Genomic DNA, 16491 nt, shown 5'->3' with positions numbered 1-16491 from the left:
AGTAAAGAGTCATAAAACTCTATTTATTTCTTCTTGGGGTCTCTGTGGCCCATACATGTCATAAACAGTGCAATATACCTGAAGAAATATAGCTTGTGGGAAATCAATCTTGCTATTATTTTTATATAACTTGCATCATTCTTCCAAACAGTGACTACTAAAAAGCAAAATAAATGGGATCTATAAATAAATGTTAGTTGTGCAGTGTGTATACAGTGTGTGATAGTGTCTTTGCCTTTCTCACCACCCACCCCAGTATTTATTTTGTATTTAGTAACCAGTCACCCTTCTGTGTCCACTGAGTATATCTAGTCCGCTTAATTGTTTCAGAGGAAGGGATTTTCCTGGTATTTTTGAAATATTTTTTGTATTACTAAAAGTTCTAAGATTTCTCCAATGTGCCATCATTTTTATTTTGGACTATTTGAGCCTGATGGGAAAAATAACTGATCATGTGAATGATTTGCAGCGATAGTTTATTTTACCTGATGAATTTATTTCATATATGCATATGATTTCCTTTTCTGGAAATCAGGAGACTGAAACTTATTCTTACAGTCAGTTTTTTCCTTTATCTGGAAGAGCCCAAAACAGCCCAAAACTCATCCTATCAAATATTCCTTCATACAAATCATTTCTTCAGACATTTGTTAAGCAAAAGAATCTAGCTTTCTCTCTAACGTGCTAGCTATCTGTGTTAAGGAGCAGCATGTGAATGATGAATTAGGCCAGACTTAGTGCAGAATGGCAAGCAGTTTTGTGGTCTTTTTGCCTACCTCAAATTTTAAGGAGCTACTTAAGCCAAACTTGCAAAATGGTTACTACCTTGAGCATAGAGATAGAGAAATTCACTAGAAGCCATCTCATGAGCTGTTCCCTCCTTCTCTAGTACCTCAGGACTCTTTCTGGACAACTATATTTTGGGGGTAAGTTTGGATCATGCATTTACATTTTTTTTTTTCAAAAAGGCCTAAAGCAGTGTTTCTCAGTCTGCCAATTTTAGGATTTGTGGACTTCAACTCCCAGAATTCTCCTTCCCCGGCATGTGTTGCAGTCCCCATATCTTAAAGTTGACAAGGTTGAGAAACACTGCCCTAAATTATCAATTTGGAACTCAAAGGATTTCTTATAAAGAAATATGATATTGGAGATTATTACAAGCAGTACACAAACAAAACAAATGGCAAATGTGACCATTACAAAAACAACCAGATGGAGTTAGACTAAAACCAAGTAGTTGTTTGGTAGGTAAAGAAGAAAAACTGAATGTAAGGCCATGGGTTCATAGTCTTTCCCTAAAATGCATAAAGAATGATGTTAATTTATTTCCTCAATCAACATTACTTAGGATTAGTAGACTTAGAGCCAGTTTGTCAGCTCTGCTGAAATCCTATTAGGCCATCAAGAATGGATTGCATGTTTTGCTGTTGTACATAAAACTTATTTAAGTGTGCCTTTGGCAGAAGAGCAAGAAAAAAATATTTTCAATTGATTCAAAATCCACTTTACTGAAACTGGAACTAATTTCCACTGGGTTCCAGATGTCATGATAGTAAGTAATTTTGCTCTTTGAGAAGCTGAATGTCTGATGTAAAATAATATTATTTAATAATTTTTAGAACATGAAAAATAGGAAATTGTTTTTTGAGATTACACTATTAATTATTGCTATCATAGTTCACTATCAAATATTTTCAATGATCTGTGAAATAAGATTTATCATCTCCTGAGTTTTTTAGCTGGATAACTAGATGCGTTTGTTATGAGCTATTGGTTGCTGTCATAGGTCATGCTAGCTTTGTAGGTTGTCTACGTGCTAAGTTTGGTTGAAATTTGGTGGGTGGTGCAATGAAGGGCCATTAAATGACTCTGCCTGAAGGAGGTAGGTCTTTGTTATGTAGAATAGACTGGCCCAGGCCTTAATGGCCCATTAACAAAGTGGGAGGGGGAGCGAGTTTCTGCCTCTCTGAGTTTCTACTTGTCCTCTAGGTGAAATATTCTGCCTTTTTAGTATATCCTAAAATATTTCATAGGAGAGAGGTGGGTTTTAACTTCCAACATTACTAAATTACTCAAATATCATTTTCCATTTTGGGCTGTTTATTAAAATTTCTAATGTAAGGTTAGAAATGAAAAACATGGCTTTGTGAGTCTCTCTTCAGTATGAGCTCATTTGAACACTACCCATGGCACCATTTGAAAGATATTCATCAATAGCTACATTGTCAGCTCATTTTTTGTTTGTTTGTTCGCTATTTTCTTGCAGTAGCAGAAATGCCATATTTCCTCTAAGGTGCCTGAACATATAGTACCTGGGATACTGTGGGAGGAAGACTGATGGTTGTGGCAGAAAGTAGTGCAAAAGTTCCTAATTGCTGTGGTGTTTTCTTATTATTTCCCAGTCCTTGGTGTTTCAAAGAAGGTGAGCACTTAAGTATAGTAACCTAAGACTGGAATACAGGAAACTACAACAGGCTGATGAAATAAAAGTATACTTTTTCTGCCACTAATAAAAGCAAATTTAGAAGACAACATTATTGTTGTTAGTATTATTACATGTATATTTCTATTTTATGTAAGGGTTAAATGTCAAAGAAATGTCAGGTTTCTCTTGAAAACATTCAATAAAATGAGGGGGGCTGAGAGATTATGACTGGCCTAAAATCATTCCATGAGCTCCAAGGACAAAGACCTGTATCTGAGTCTCTGTGATCCCAGTCCAAGACTTACCCATTGTCATTATTAATTATGAATATTCCCAACCAATGACTTTTATGCATATTTTACAGCAAAATAATCGCTGGCAATTTTCATTTAGTTTTAAAGATTATACTCTCATGCCTTTATGTGTTGTGCAATCGCATTTTCTCTTTTCTGCTTGATATTACACTGTTTTAGATTGATAGGGGCAATAGGCTGACTCTGTAAACCGCTTAGAGACAGCTGTAAAGCACTTGAAGCAGTATAGAAGTCTAAGTGCTATTGCTATTTAAGTTAAAAAAAATAACTATACATCATAGAAAATAGATCATACTTTGAAACAACAGTGCATCATTGTTATTTGCTTTATCTTTTTTTCATAATGCTGTTTCATTTTCCTGAAATGTTGATCCCACTGATCGTTCACTGACAAAAGCTGAAGCGATTAAGCAATACTTAATACAATATTTTCACATTATTTTAAATAATGTTACACTATTTTACCATATAATCTTTAAACTGCTATGCTTTTGTGGGATTTACATTCCTCTACATTAATATATTAATTGCAAAGCAGTTTTTCAAACATCTGTGTGTGTGTGTGTACACACACACACACACACACACACACACACACATATATAAGGTGTGGGCAATATTGAGATTTTATATTTAGTCTAGACTTTAGCTTTACATACCACCAGCTTGAGTTTTAGAAAAGATAGGGAAAACATAGTTTTTAAACTACAGATATCTCAAACATTTAAAACTTTATGGATTCTATCTTTCTCCAACCTTTTCATTATGCAGTAGTCCTAAATGACTACAATTTAGCCCAAAATTTCTGCTACTGAGACAATTGTTAAGTGACTTTTGACCTATTTCATGACCTTTCTTGCCACAGTTAAGTGAATTGTTGTAGTTGTTAAGTCAGTACAGTGGTTATTAAGCAAATCTGTCTTCCCCATTAACATTGTTTGTCAAAAGGTCACAAAAGGTTATCACATGATCCCAGAACACTGGACTATCATAAATATAAGTCGGTTGCTAAGCATCTGAATTTTGATCACATAACTATGGGGATGCTGCAATGATGGTAAGTGTGAAAAACAACTGAACTGTTGGAAGTCTAGGACTACTACCCATAGTTTGTTTAGTCTATCATTTCAACAAGCAAATATTTTCATATTTCAGAGTACAATTCATGACGATTTACATTGTTGTACAGATGTTTTAAGAATATTTTGTAATTCAGAAATGAATGAATATTAATGAATATAAGTGCCATGCAATAAATAGATTGGGAGTGGCAGATAAGTCAATATTATACTGTAACAAAATTTACTGCACTAAATTCTCAACTCAAACTGCCTGTGGGAATTTCCAAGATGTGCAGATTCTTTACATTTCTGAAAGTTATTTCACAATATAGCATTAGCTTCTCTCCAGGTGTCATGTTATAATTATTCTGTGTATTTTAATATGCAGAGCTAGTCTCATAGGAAAAAGACTTGGTTGCATGCTTAATACATATCAACCCACAGTAATTTACAGTTCCTGAATACTGTGCATATTGAAACACAACTATTATTTATTTTTCTATTTCTATCAGAGAAAATATATGCAAATAAAGCATATTCAAGGAAATGCATGCAAAACGTCTATATTGATGACTTTTAAAAAATTAATGTTGATCTGAAAATTAATACAATATACTGGTGTTTAAAAGAGGGAATGTTAAAAAATATGTCCAAATGTTTATTATACCACTAATGGAAAAATATCCAACAATAATTTCAAACAAGCAGCTTTAAATATTTTGTGTATTGCTGCATATATAATGTGTTCCACACAATGTGGTATCACATTAGATGTTCACATTTAATTATTAGCCACATAATTGATAAAATCCATGCATAGGACAAAGTTAAACATAACTATAACTTCCCACATGCAAAAAATGTAAAAGTTGTGCCATTGAAATTATATGGGGAAAAACTCAGTTACATAACTGAGTTTATCCAATCATAAATCAAAATGCTGCAATTAATACATGGGAAATGAGATGTATATTATATATGCATCTATATATAACATACTTAGTACCAATACCATACTTGCTAATCTGACAGATATGTTTATTTATTTCTGAGATTTTAATCCTGACTTTATTACTTTATAAGTAATTCAAGGGGTGAACATACCAAATACTTCTTTGTCTTATTTTCCTACAACTCTGTCAGTTGGGCATAAAAAGAGTGATTGGACCAAAGTTATCCAGCTGAATTTTATGCCTAAAACATAACTAGAACTCATAATCTCCTAGTTTTTAGACTAGCACCTTAACTGCTATACCAAATTGGCTCTCCTCTTCTAGGGTTCCCAGTAAGAATTCTGGGAGTTGCAACTCAAAATACTGGGGAAAGCTTGACTGAGCAGTTTCCTAAAAGATAGCTACCAAGTATTTTAGGTGTTAAGAAGTTCTGCTATCTCATTCTTCTGTATGATCAATTCACCACTTTCTCCTTGCAATGGACCAACACTATCACTGGGTTTGGGGAGCTTTTTCCTTTATTTCTCAAAAAAATATTTTTGCTCTTTTTGTTACCTCTTACAAACCCCCACATAATCTATGCTTTAGTCTGCACAGGCTAAATTCTTAAAGTTTCTGTAGACCATTCTTCTTTGTCTACATGTTCCATTTCTTATTCATGTACCTGTTTTCTCATCAGAATTTTAGAGAGTTCTGTATGTATCTACACAGGACTAATTAATTTGATTCCATTTTCCTTCTTGCAGAAATTATTTGATTGCCCCTTCAGCATCTCATTTGTGAAAAAATATAACCTGAAGTCAAATGAGATCAGGCAACTATTGTATAAACAATTTGGTGATTCTGAAAGAAATGCACAGCTAGGTCAGTGATATGCGTGGCTTGCTTTTCTGGCAAACCACAAGCAAGCCTGTATAGTTGGAAGGAGTCATCAAGAAACCTGCCATGCCATTTTATTTGTTCTTCGCATGTAGTTCTCCTTCCATGCAGACAAACCCATGAAATAGTAGAGAAAACTGTGTTTTGGAGAATTGTAATGATTTAGGTTCAAAGTCCAACAAAAATTGCTCCAACTTACCTCCTTCTTCTAATTTTCTAATGATATAACATTTCTATTAATTAATAACTTAGTAGGTATATTGGACAGATAATTAAAATGCAGAGTATAGTTGAATAAGAATCTTAAGATTCAATAAGTATTTGACGTCTGTGTAAGTTTAAGAATGGAAATATATCACTTTCTGTGGGTGTGGTATATTGTCAGTTATATATAGTTATTGTCATTTAAAATTTTACACATTGTGAAAGTAGGTGGATTTAGAGAAACCATAATTCATTCTTTCAATTTATGAGGAAAATGATTATAATTTCTATAGTAATCTTGAATCTATATATTTTATTTAAGAACTCTCCATGAAATATGGACAATTTTTTACATGAAAATAGCAAGACAACTATGTTTTGTTGCAATAGTGTATCTGTTAAGTTCTTTGTAAATGTACACTACAAAAACAAAATGATTCAGTTGAAAACAAATATATTTACATTGACCTAAAGTAAAATAAAAATAGATACCAGTCTAGATTTGCAGCTAAATAATGTAAACAATGTATCAGTCTGAATATTAGATAGTATTCCAATGTAAATTAGGTTCATCTTAAAGTTTCTTCCCTTGCTCTTTCTATTTCTGTCAAATGTGACAATGAAAATGTTTAATAACTTTGTTATGGTAGAATATGTTATATTCTGTGTTAGAATATTTTAATTTTTTTTTCTATCATTATAGAAAATTGGAAGCTATTATTAGGTTAATATATTGAATGTTAATATGATTGGTTACTTGGAAACTGAATTGTTGAATTGGATTTACTTTCAACCAGCAACATAGTTTGATTTAAAACAATGCACACACACACACACACACACACATTTACAATTCTACAAAGAATAAAGGGGAAAGAACTATACGTCTTTCTGATGAAAGTATCCAATATAATTTTTTAAAATCCTAAAGCCATTTTTACAATTTACTAAAATAATATTTTACAACATGATTCACATCTATTTACCTGCTATTTATTTATCTTTATATGCTATGTGACTGTTTCTCCAGAAATGTAATTTTAATTATTTATTAAAAGGCATTTTAAGCCTAGTAGTTTATTTATGACTTACTATGTTTTGAATGCTGTTATTTTCTATTAATTGAATTAATCATAGCTAACATATGCCTTTAGTTCACTTTAGTATCATGTACTTTCTCATTTCATTAATATTTTAGCCATCATGTAGGAGAAGTGGCAGAACTGAAGGTGGAGTCAAAAGAAGAATTGGCCTAGAATGTTAACATAACCACAAATGGACTAAATCTAATTTCTCTTGAATTCCATTAACCCTGATCTAGCCAAAATCGTGCTAACCTTTGAGTACATTCCTGTAGGTAAGAGCAATAAATCAGATAAATCAGTTTAAGTGGACCTTCACATATAGGTCTTTCACATCTGACATAAAGGCTGTTTAGTAAGTCATGTTAAATTCTAGCTAGAGGAAATTAAAATGGTTTTTTAAAAGGTTCCGTCAAGGTGTTAGTATGTAATATGAGTTATTGGAAACTCCAACACTCAAGCATTAACTGGACAACTTCTCTTATGTGTAATCTGATGTATGTTGATATTAAAGGATTCTTGTCCTTCTTATAGAATGGAAACTTGAAGATTTCATTTTTATATCTACTTGGGAACATGAGGCTATTAGCACTGGAAGCACTTACTCTTGAAAAGATATGCATAAGGTTATACTATTAGTAAGATTAGCCTCACTTTATGTATCCTATGTAGTATTGTACATAAGACATGATCCAATATATCAAACTGGTGTGCGGATGGTAGCACATTACAAAATAGTGATCATAATAGGGGATGTTACATAATACTTTTTCATTGTCACTTTCCTTGGTGAAAAATTCTCAGATAAATTGTCCCTTGGGCACATTTCAATTTAGCACTATATTATTGTTTAGTTTTATAATAATGAGTTATTGTGACCTATTCAAACTTTATACTTCTCCTTTGTTCTACTTCCAAAGCATGGCTGTGAAATATCAAGAAATATGTTTCTGTTTTAAATCATGTGCAGCTTTAAAAATTGTCTGAAACCTAACAAAGAAGCAAATTAGATTAATAAAGTATTTTAAAAATATTAAACACTATTTTTCTGGAAGCTTCACACTGTTTTTTACTACTATGCTGGGTCCGTACAAGAATCATGCGATTCTGTTATCCTCACCAAAATATGTTAGCATTTGCAATGTGTAAGATTCATTTAAATATTTCACTTGTTCTATATCATATTCCAGCCACAGGCTGGAAGGGTTCCATAGAATGAATATGGAACCCTTCCGTGATGATTAATTTTACAAGAAATCAGATTCTCAGATACAGGACATTTTGCTCCATTGTATTTCATTGAATAGAAGATATTAGAGTTCAAGTACATTGCAGATATATTTATCATGTATGAATCATAGTAAAAATGATGAATGTTTTTTATCTTCTCTGAATGGCTTGGTCATACTTGCTCTATGAGAATGGGCAATCTAGGTTCTCACTACTACACACTCTGGCCCAATCTTTGCTTCCTGCCCATGTCTTATGGGGCATTAGATTTTAAAGTAGTGCATGCAAATTATTTTACCATCAGCTAGCATCAGAAATTATATATAGCAAGGAGTGGCGTACCTGAAGCAAGCATAAATGAACGTTCCCAAAAATATTTTTAAAAAAGCAATATGTTTAGTAGCATACCTGAGGGGCAAAACAAGATTGGCAGGGTGTAGATGTCAATCTCACCTAGGTAATATTTTTGGAACAATTTGCACATGAATAACCTCATAATTGGACTAGCTCTCATTCCCATGAGAATGAATCTGCACAATAAACCATTCAGTTACAAAATTGTCACTTTCAACAGTTTTAAAATTCTTATTATAAAATACATATTAAAATAGATGGGAAATACTGATTCATTAAAAAAAATCCAAAAAGCAATAGCAGTGTATTTAATAGCTGTGCATTAAAAAGTTATTATTTAATAATAAATTTGTGAATTCAATTTAATCCATATTTTATTTGCTTTTAGGCAAGTGCATTGTTGCATTTGTTGTTGTTACATTGTTGTTATTGATCTTCCACTTCTTATTATTTAAAATAAGATTTTATGAATCCACAAAGCACACATTTCTTGGATTTAAGCCATTATAAATGTAATGAATAAGTTCATCCACAATTTGAATTACTTGTGAAATACATTAAAGTGGATTTTTAAAAACATTGAGTATTATCATACTGATACTACACCAGAACAAAGCAGAATCACTAATGGCATTTTTTCAAAGCATACTTTTATAAATTTTAAATAAATTTTAAATAAGGAAAATGAAAATTTGGAAATTTTCTCACCTAAATGAATATTTTTTATTTCTAAAAGGCAATAAACATTTGAAACAAGTTACTTGCTGCCTGATAAAAAAAAAAACCCAAGGTTTAAATCTATATGCTTTTGATTACTGTCTGTGTAAAACAACAGAATATAATAAGCCATCAATACCTGGGACTTATTTGTGATATGATATACTGCAGGAATTATTAACTCAAACTTGCTTTGTACCCAAAAGCAAGAAAAGTTATGGTTATTAACTATAAATTACATCCCTTAGCGATACCTATAGCTGCCCTACAGAAATGGAGGAAGAGATTTACTTCAAAGCAGACAAACTGTAACGAAGAAAAGCAGGCACCAGCTGATTACTTAAAAGACAGCCAATGACAAGCATTGATACAAGTAGGTAATTACATACTTGGAAGTTTTGTTATTTACAGGAAACCAAATATAAATACTGAAATAATTTAATAAAAATACAAAAAAGGAATCCAAGAAAAAACACTACAGGGTCAATTTCTATTAAAGACCATGTCAAAAGTGGATACAGATAAAACTTGGCCATGGTTTACAATTAGAACTGAAGCTCTGATTTTATACTGTTGCGTATATAATAATAATATATCAACAGTAATTAGCAGCAATAATAATAATGTATTAAATATTCATATATTAGTATATATTTATAAAGTAACATAAAATGTTTGTATTGCCATAGACACATCTTTAGACTGGGAACATACTTCTGAAATGCTTTTTGAGCTTTTCTTAGATTCCGTAACGACTTGTTTCTGCCCTGAACAATTTTGGTTCTTGCTTTTTTCAAAGGCCTTTAAATCATGCAATATAAAGAAATCATGTACACTATGAGTTAGAATCAATCCAAAGAGAAACACTAAAACTATACTCTCAGGAACTTTGTATGAGGATTTGAACTTGGATTTGAATCTTTCATAAAAGGGGCTTTCCAGAATATATCAAGCATACTGCCTATGATTAATAAATAAGGATAACTTTTAATAATGCAAACTGAAATTTCCCTATTGCCCTTCAGTTTAGCTGGGGTGGGACTGCACAGGCAAGAAATATTTTATCTCCTCACCATATGCATGATAAACATTTCCAATCAGAATGCTAGTTTCCCACATGAACCAGAAAGTTTTCTGATCACTGTTAACACATACTGGATATTTGCCTTTGACAAGGAAATGGGTGAATCATATTTTATATAGCAGAAGAATGACTGTAAAACAAGAGGAAACCAAATGTCCATGTTGAGAAATTTTTATACCACAAAATACAGTATGTCCTTTATAACCCAGGAATGAACCTCAATGAAAGTTAACTAACTTTTGCAAATAAACACATTTTCTTTATTATGAAAATGGTGGGTTCAAAAGGAAAAGAATCCTGGAACAAACTTATGTTTTTACTTGAGTAGAATGAAAGTTTGATATTATTTCTAATCATATCAATAATAACTTTAAAGTAGCTATATAGCTGTTATGAGCTTTTCCTTCTGTGGGAAGTATATTTGCTAAACTAAGAACTGCTGTAAAGTTATATCCCTTGGGGATACAGATTTGGATTGATCCACTATTAAGCAGAGAAATAATGTACATCTTATATTATCTAATCTGTTTTTGTTTAAATAATTTTGTAAACATTACCAAGTCGTTTGATAGTTTGCCATGCAAAGTTACACCATATTTTATGAACTATTGCAGATTTGTGTATCAAATGAATTTTCCTTTGATGACAAACTTTTCTAAATAGAATTGCAGATATTTGGTTGACAATGTTAGTCAATAATAATGCTTTCATACAGAAACCCAGATTTAACATGACAATTTCCCTCAAATAACAACTAAAGCTTGAAAAAGATTCTAAATATTCTAGAACATCTCTCTCCAGTTTTTCTGAATCACTTTCAGTGCAATTTTAGGCTTTGGCTGCTACTCATTCATGAAATTCTTAATTTTAAAAAGGGGAAATCCCGTTCATTCATATAGATACATTGTGTATTGTTTTCAATAAGGTTTTTTTTCCAGAGTTTCAGGTTAATTTTTGAATTTATAAGTAACAGATTAGAAAATTTTATCTTTTCCCCATTATTTTCCTTGGTAGCTTTCTTACTACATGTCTGAAAACATTTCTATTAATAACTTAGTAGGTATATTGGACAGATAATTAAAATGCAGAATATAGTTGAATAAGAATCTTGAGAGTAAGTTTGTGTAAGTTTAAGAATGGAAATATATCACTTTCTGTGGGTGTGGTATAATGTCAGTTATATATAGTTATTGTCATTTAAAATTTTACACATTTGTGAAAGTAGATGGATTTAGAGAAACCATAATTCATTCTTTCAATTTATGAGGAAAATGATTATAATTTCTATAGTAATCTTGAATCTATATATTTTATTTAAGAACTCTCCATGAAATATGGACAAATTTTCTCTCTCTTTTTTACATGAAAATAGCAAGACAACTATGTTAAATATCACATTGTTATGTGTTCTGTAATCAGTATCTTTCTAAGAAGATGCTAAAGAAATAATATAAAATATTCTAGTGTTACAAGTTGAAAGCAATAATACCAAAAAAGAATACTTTTACTACCCAAATATAACCCTAATATAAAAGCCAAATTTATTAAATTTCGCAGGAAAATTGGTCATATATGTTTTTAAAAAATCAATGCCTCTAATATGTATAACTGTGAGCTATTTCAGATAGGCTAAAACAGTAATTAGACAATGTGAGGATTATAAGAATGTTTCTTTATTGCTATAGTGTACATTGACAAAACCTTAATAGAATCTTGAAATCATGCAGAATTTTCTTCTGTATTCTCAGATACCAAACAGATTCAAGCCAGGATTATCTTGAGTTTCTTTCTTTCTTTGTTTGTTTTCTCCTTTCCCAGCAGCTTTTGGGATACTGTTTGCTTTTTCTTATCAGTTCTTGCATTCCTTTATTAAATTTATCTCTTTGCACCTCTACAACAATATCAGGGAAAGGGAGATTTGAAAAAAAACAAAAAAGAGACAAAAGAAAATGAGTTGTAACTTGTTATGTTTCTACATTTCTTTCTTTTTCTTTCTTTCTTTCTTTCTTATTTCAATAACTGTGGGCAATTTACAATTAAAAAGTTAAAAGCAAAATGTATCAGAAAAATTATTAGGTTATACGTAAAAGCTGCAACTTCCTCATTTATGTGATTAGTAAACAATGAGTTAGAAATCCACGATATATCTCTTCTCACATTTTAAGAGCTAAAGAGTAATTAGTATGTTTTTTTTCAAAGGATGTTCATATCTCTACCATCAAAAACCATTACACAGTTACATAAGGAGAGGTAAAAATTACATGTAGTATAAGATGTTTCCAGAGAATTTAACAGAATTTCTTTTACTGAAACCAGATTTGTAGAAGAAAAGTATGTTCTTAATCTCCAAAAATTAGAGTATTTCACTATGCAGTTCAAAAGGTATTTTAAAAAATATTTCATTAAGTTTTTTTGTTGTTATTATTGTCATCTGGGACATAAATTGAAGCATTCATTATTTTTCCAAATTCAGTCTTAAAATATAGTTTATAGTTTCCAGATTACACAGTACATTTTTCACATGTATAACTACTGCATTTTTTTCTCACCTGGGTGAAGCCACATTTTTTACTGAAATATTTGCATATTAAGAGTTTTTATTATTGTTTTAATGAACATCTCTTGCAAATATTTAATATATGCTTTTTCATTGTTTAGCTTGAAATAATTTTTTTTTATTTGAAATAAGATATACAGCTTCTTAATTTTACTTTAGATATATTAATTTGGTAAAGGTTCTCAAATATTTATTATTCCTTAGCAAAGCCATAACCAAATAATAGAAAATGTTTTCCTTCAGATTACAATGTAAGCATAAAGAAGGATTTATGACAAGTATAGGTATGTTTCTTACAGTATTTATATACCAGTAGAACCCCTTTAAAAAAAGTAAGCACCATTTTGGTCTATTATGGCAACCTGAAGTTTTCAATTATATTGCATACAACTTCAAACAGAGTCAAAGGCATAAAGATTTTGAAAATACTCAGCCTAAAAACACAAAAGGAATATGCAATATATTCTTAATGCAGTTCTCCTTTCATCTAATATTTATCAAACATAAATTACAGAAATGGCATGCTCACATTAAAAAGTAAGCTATCTGCTTACAGCTAAGTAGACATAATTGTATAACAAACATTTTCAAATTATATTATATATCATAAAACTATCATATTTGAATAAAATAAGACTAAAGGATAACAAAAATACTAGAATGGAATAAATCATATCCACTTTACACTAAAAAAAGTTTAAGAAAAACATGCCTTCTTTCCAGATCTTAGTAAAATTTATGTATTTTATAAGACAGGAACAAATTTCTTACAGAATTTTTGGTCACAGAATGAGAAAATGTTTATTATATGAGTGAATTTGATCAAAGTCTACAATGTTCTTTTCCTGGGTACATTTTGTTGTTTAATTTGCTGAAGTTTTTTTATTGATCTCAAATTTCATGCTACTCGAAATTGCAAGCAATAATTTAATTACTGATTTGCATTGTAATTTTTGATTTCTTGGAAACAAGAGTCTTTGAAAGACAAGAATTTGGAAACAAGAATTGCTAACACAATTTAATATAATTTGGAAAAATCCCTACAAAGCACAATGCAAGTTAGAAACCTCTATCAGTTTTCAAATCACAAGAAGCCTTCAAACATCTCCGACAAAACATGCATCTTGGTACTAAGAACCAAGTAGAAAAATTCAAGAATCCATGATACAATGTATATTTCCTTTCAAGATTTATTTCTAAAATAAAGAAACTGATTTCCAAAACAAAAACAATAATCTTGTATGGTTTAGAAGAAGAGAGACCAATTTTTCCTTCCTTCTTTCATCTATGCAAATTAAGGCTCTTCTTTTCTTATCATTTCTTTGTTGCATCTTTTACTCCCTTTTCCAGGAATACTAAGTATATTTTCTCTGTCTGTTCCCAATAAAATGTATCTCAAACCTTGGTTGTATAAACAGATACATAGAATCAAAATCATGTGAAATATTATTACTGCTTTATAGTAACATCACATCTGGAATACTGCATCTAGTTTTGGTCACCACATTACAAGAAAGATGTTGAGATTTTAATGGTAATACTGATTTGCAAACTAGGGCATTCAAAGCCTTTGCTAGATCAATACTTGAATTCAGCTCTGCTGTCTGGAATCCGCACTGTATATCAGACATAAATACAATTGAACGAGTCCAGAAGTATTTTACTAGAAAAGTACTACATTCCTCTGTTTGCAACAGAATACCCTACAGCACCAGACTTGAGATTCTAGGCTTAGATAACCTTGAAATACACCGTCTAAGATTAGACTTAAACATAGTACATAAAATCATATGTTGCAACATCTTACCAGTTAATGAATATTTCAGCTTTAACAACAACACAAGAGCATAGAACAGATATAAACTAAATGTAAACCACTCCAAGCTTGATTGAAGGAAGTACAATTTCTGGTCAATGTCTGGAACTCACTACCTGATTCTGTTGTTACCTGCTCAAACCCCACTCCTTTACCTTCAAACTAACTTCTATTGACCTCATCCCATTCCTAAGACGTCTGTAAGGGGCGTGCATAAGCACACAATTGTGCCTACTGTCCCTGTTCTATTGTCCCCAAATATTAGTTGTATTTAAACTTATGTTTATGTGATGACCCGGAGTGTATCAAAAATATAACAAAAACCAAAACGTAAATAAAGGTCCTTTAATGCCTTCAACTTGGCTTCACTGTTTATTTGTTTACAATTGGAGATTAAACTATTTTCAAAATAACATTCCAAATGAAAGAAACATAGTTCAAATTCAAAGAGCAGGTAACAAAGCAAAAAACAAAAACAAACCACACTGAATAAAGTTCCACGAGAGACCAGGATAGATAATTGCCAACTTCAGGAAGATAACCAGGTACAGTCAGTTGGAAAAACGCCAACCAAGATAAACTTCATCTGGGAATAAAACACTAATTTGTCTCCAGCCTTTGTTAGCAGGCAGGTCCAAACTCTTATGCAGATCTCACACCTGCAACCCATGAAGAGGATCATGGCCCTCTCCCCCAAGTAGACCACATTTTTCCCTGATCCTCTCCTCCCTGTGTGCCCTAGGATGGATAGGGGATGGGCCAGGGTCCTCCTCTGACTGCTCAGCTGGCTCTGCCCTTCCCCAGCCTCCTCCTCCACCACCTCTGGAGCCACACTTCCACTCCCTGTTGGCTGTTCCTCCTCTCCCTCAGAGTCAGTCTCCACCAGGGGCATGACAGTTTGTTCTTGTTTCTGTTACATTGTAAGCTCTTGACAAATTAAATAAATAAATTTTGAAAGAACTGTAAAGAAGATTAAAGGATAGAGACTAAAACATATGAAGAACAGCTGCAGGAACTGGGTATGGCTAGTCTAGAGAAAAGAAAGACCAGGAGTGACATGATAGCAGCATTCCAGTATTTAAGGGGCTGTCACAAAAGAGGGGTCAACTTATTTTCAAAGTATCAGAAGGCAAGACAAGAAACAATGGATGGAAACTAATGAAAGAAAGAAGCAATCTGGAATTAAGGAGAAACCTCCTAATAGTGAGGACAATTAACCAGTGGAGCAGCTTGCGTTCAGAAGTTGTGGGTGCTTCATCACTGGAGATTATTAAGAAGAGGTTGGATAGCCACTTGTCTGAAATGCTGAAACCCTTCTTGACAGTTGGACAAGAAGACCTCCAATATCTTTTCCAGTTCTACTTTGATTGAAGTAGAAATTGCAGATTTACATTTGCTTCTAGCATATACTGTATCCTGAACTTAAAATATGCTGAATAGTTATGTAAAGAAAGCTGGGAAATTTATTACTGTGTCTATTTATGTTTCTAAATTCTTTCTGCTACATGTGGTCATAGAAATTAAGGGGATCAATAATAGAAAATATATGTTTCTCATGGTACAACTGAATTGAAATACTAACACAGACACAACATCAAATAAAGAACAGCCTAACCAAGACACTGCTAAGGAGAAAAAGCACCCCCCATCAACACTGATAGGCCAAGCGAACTGTAAATAAACAGACAGCAAGCCCCACTCCCTTCTAGTTTCTCACACTAAAGTTGGGTAACAAAATGTCTGCAAGAAAACACCAAGCTCAGAGAGCACCAAAGATTCAACATTAAGGAAACCATTTCACTGGATTGTTCTTTA

At 31.9% G+C, this 16491-nt stretch overlaps 1 protein-coding gene across 2 annotated transcripts in view; it reads right to left on the bottom strand.

Annotated features, from left to right (window-relative positions):
• Positions 1-11954: 11954 nt before the first annotated feature.
• The window catches only part of QRFPR (pyroglutamylated RFamide peptide receptor), a 70367-nt gene continuing 65830 nt past the window's right edge, over positions 11955-16491 (bottom strand). For both annotated transcript variants that reach the window (XM_087936191.1, XM_087936192.1), the window contains one exon: positions 11955-12194. The gene's annotated coding sequence lies outside the window, so the exon portion shown is untranslated. The remainder of the gene's footprint in view (positions 12195-16491) is intronic.

This window comes from Pseudonaja textilis, chromosome 6, assembly GCF_049901715.1.
Source record: "Pseudonaja textilis isolate UNSWEBS1 chromosome 6, rPseTex1.2, whole genome shotgun sequence".
NCBI classification, from domain to species: domain Eukaryota; kingdom Metazoa; phylum Chordata; class Lepidosauria; order Squamata; family Elapidae; genus Pseudonaja; species Pseudonaja textilis.
Note: the sequence above shows the minus strand (reverse complement) of the source record. Positions and strands in the feature narration are given on the sequence as shown.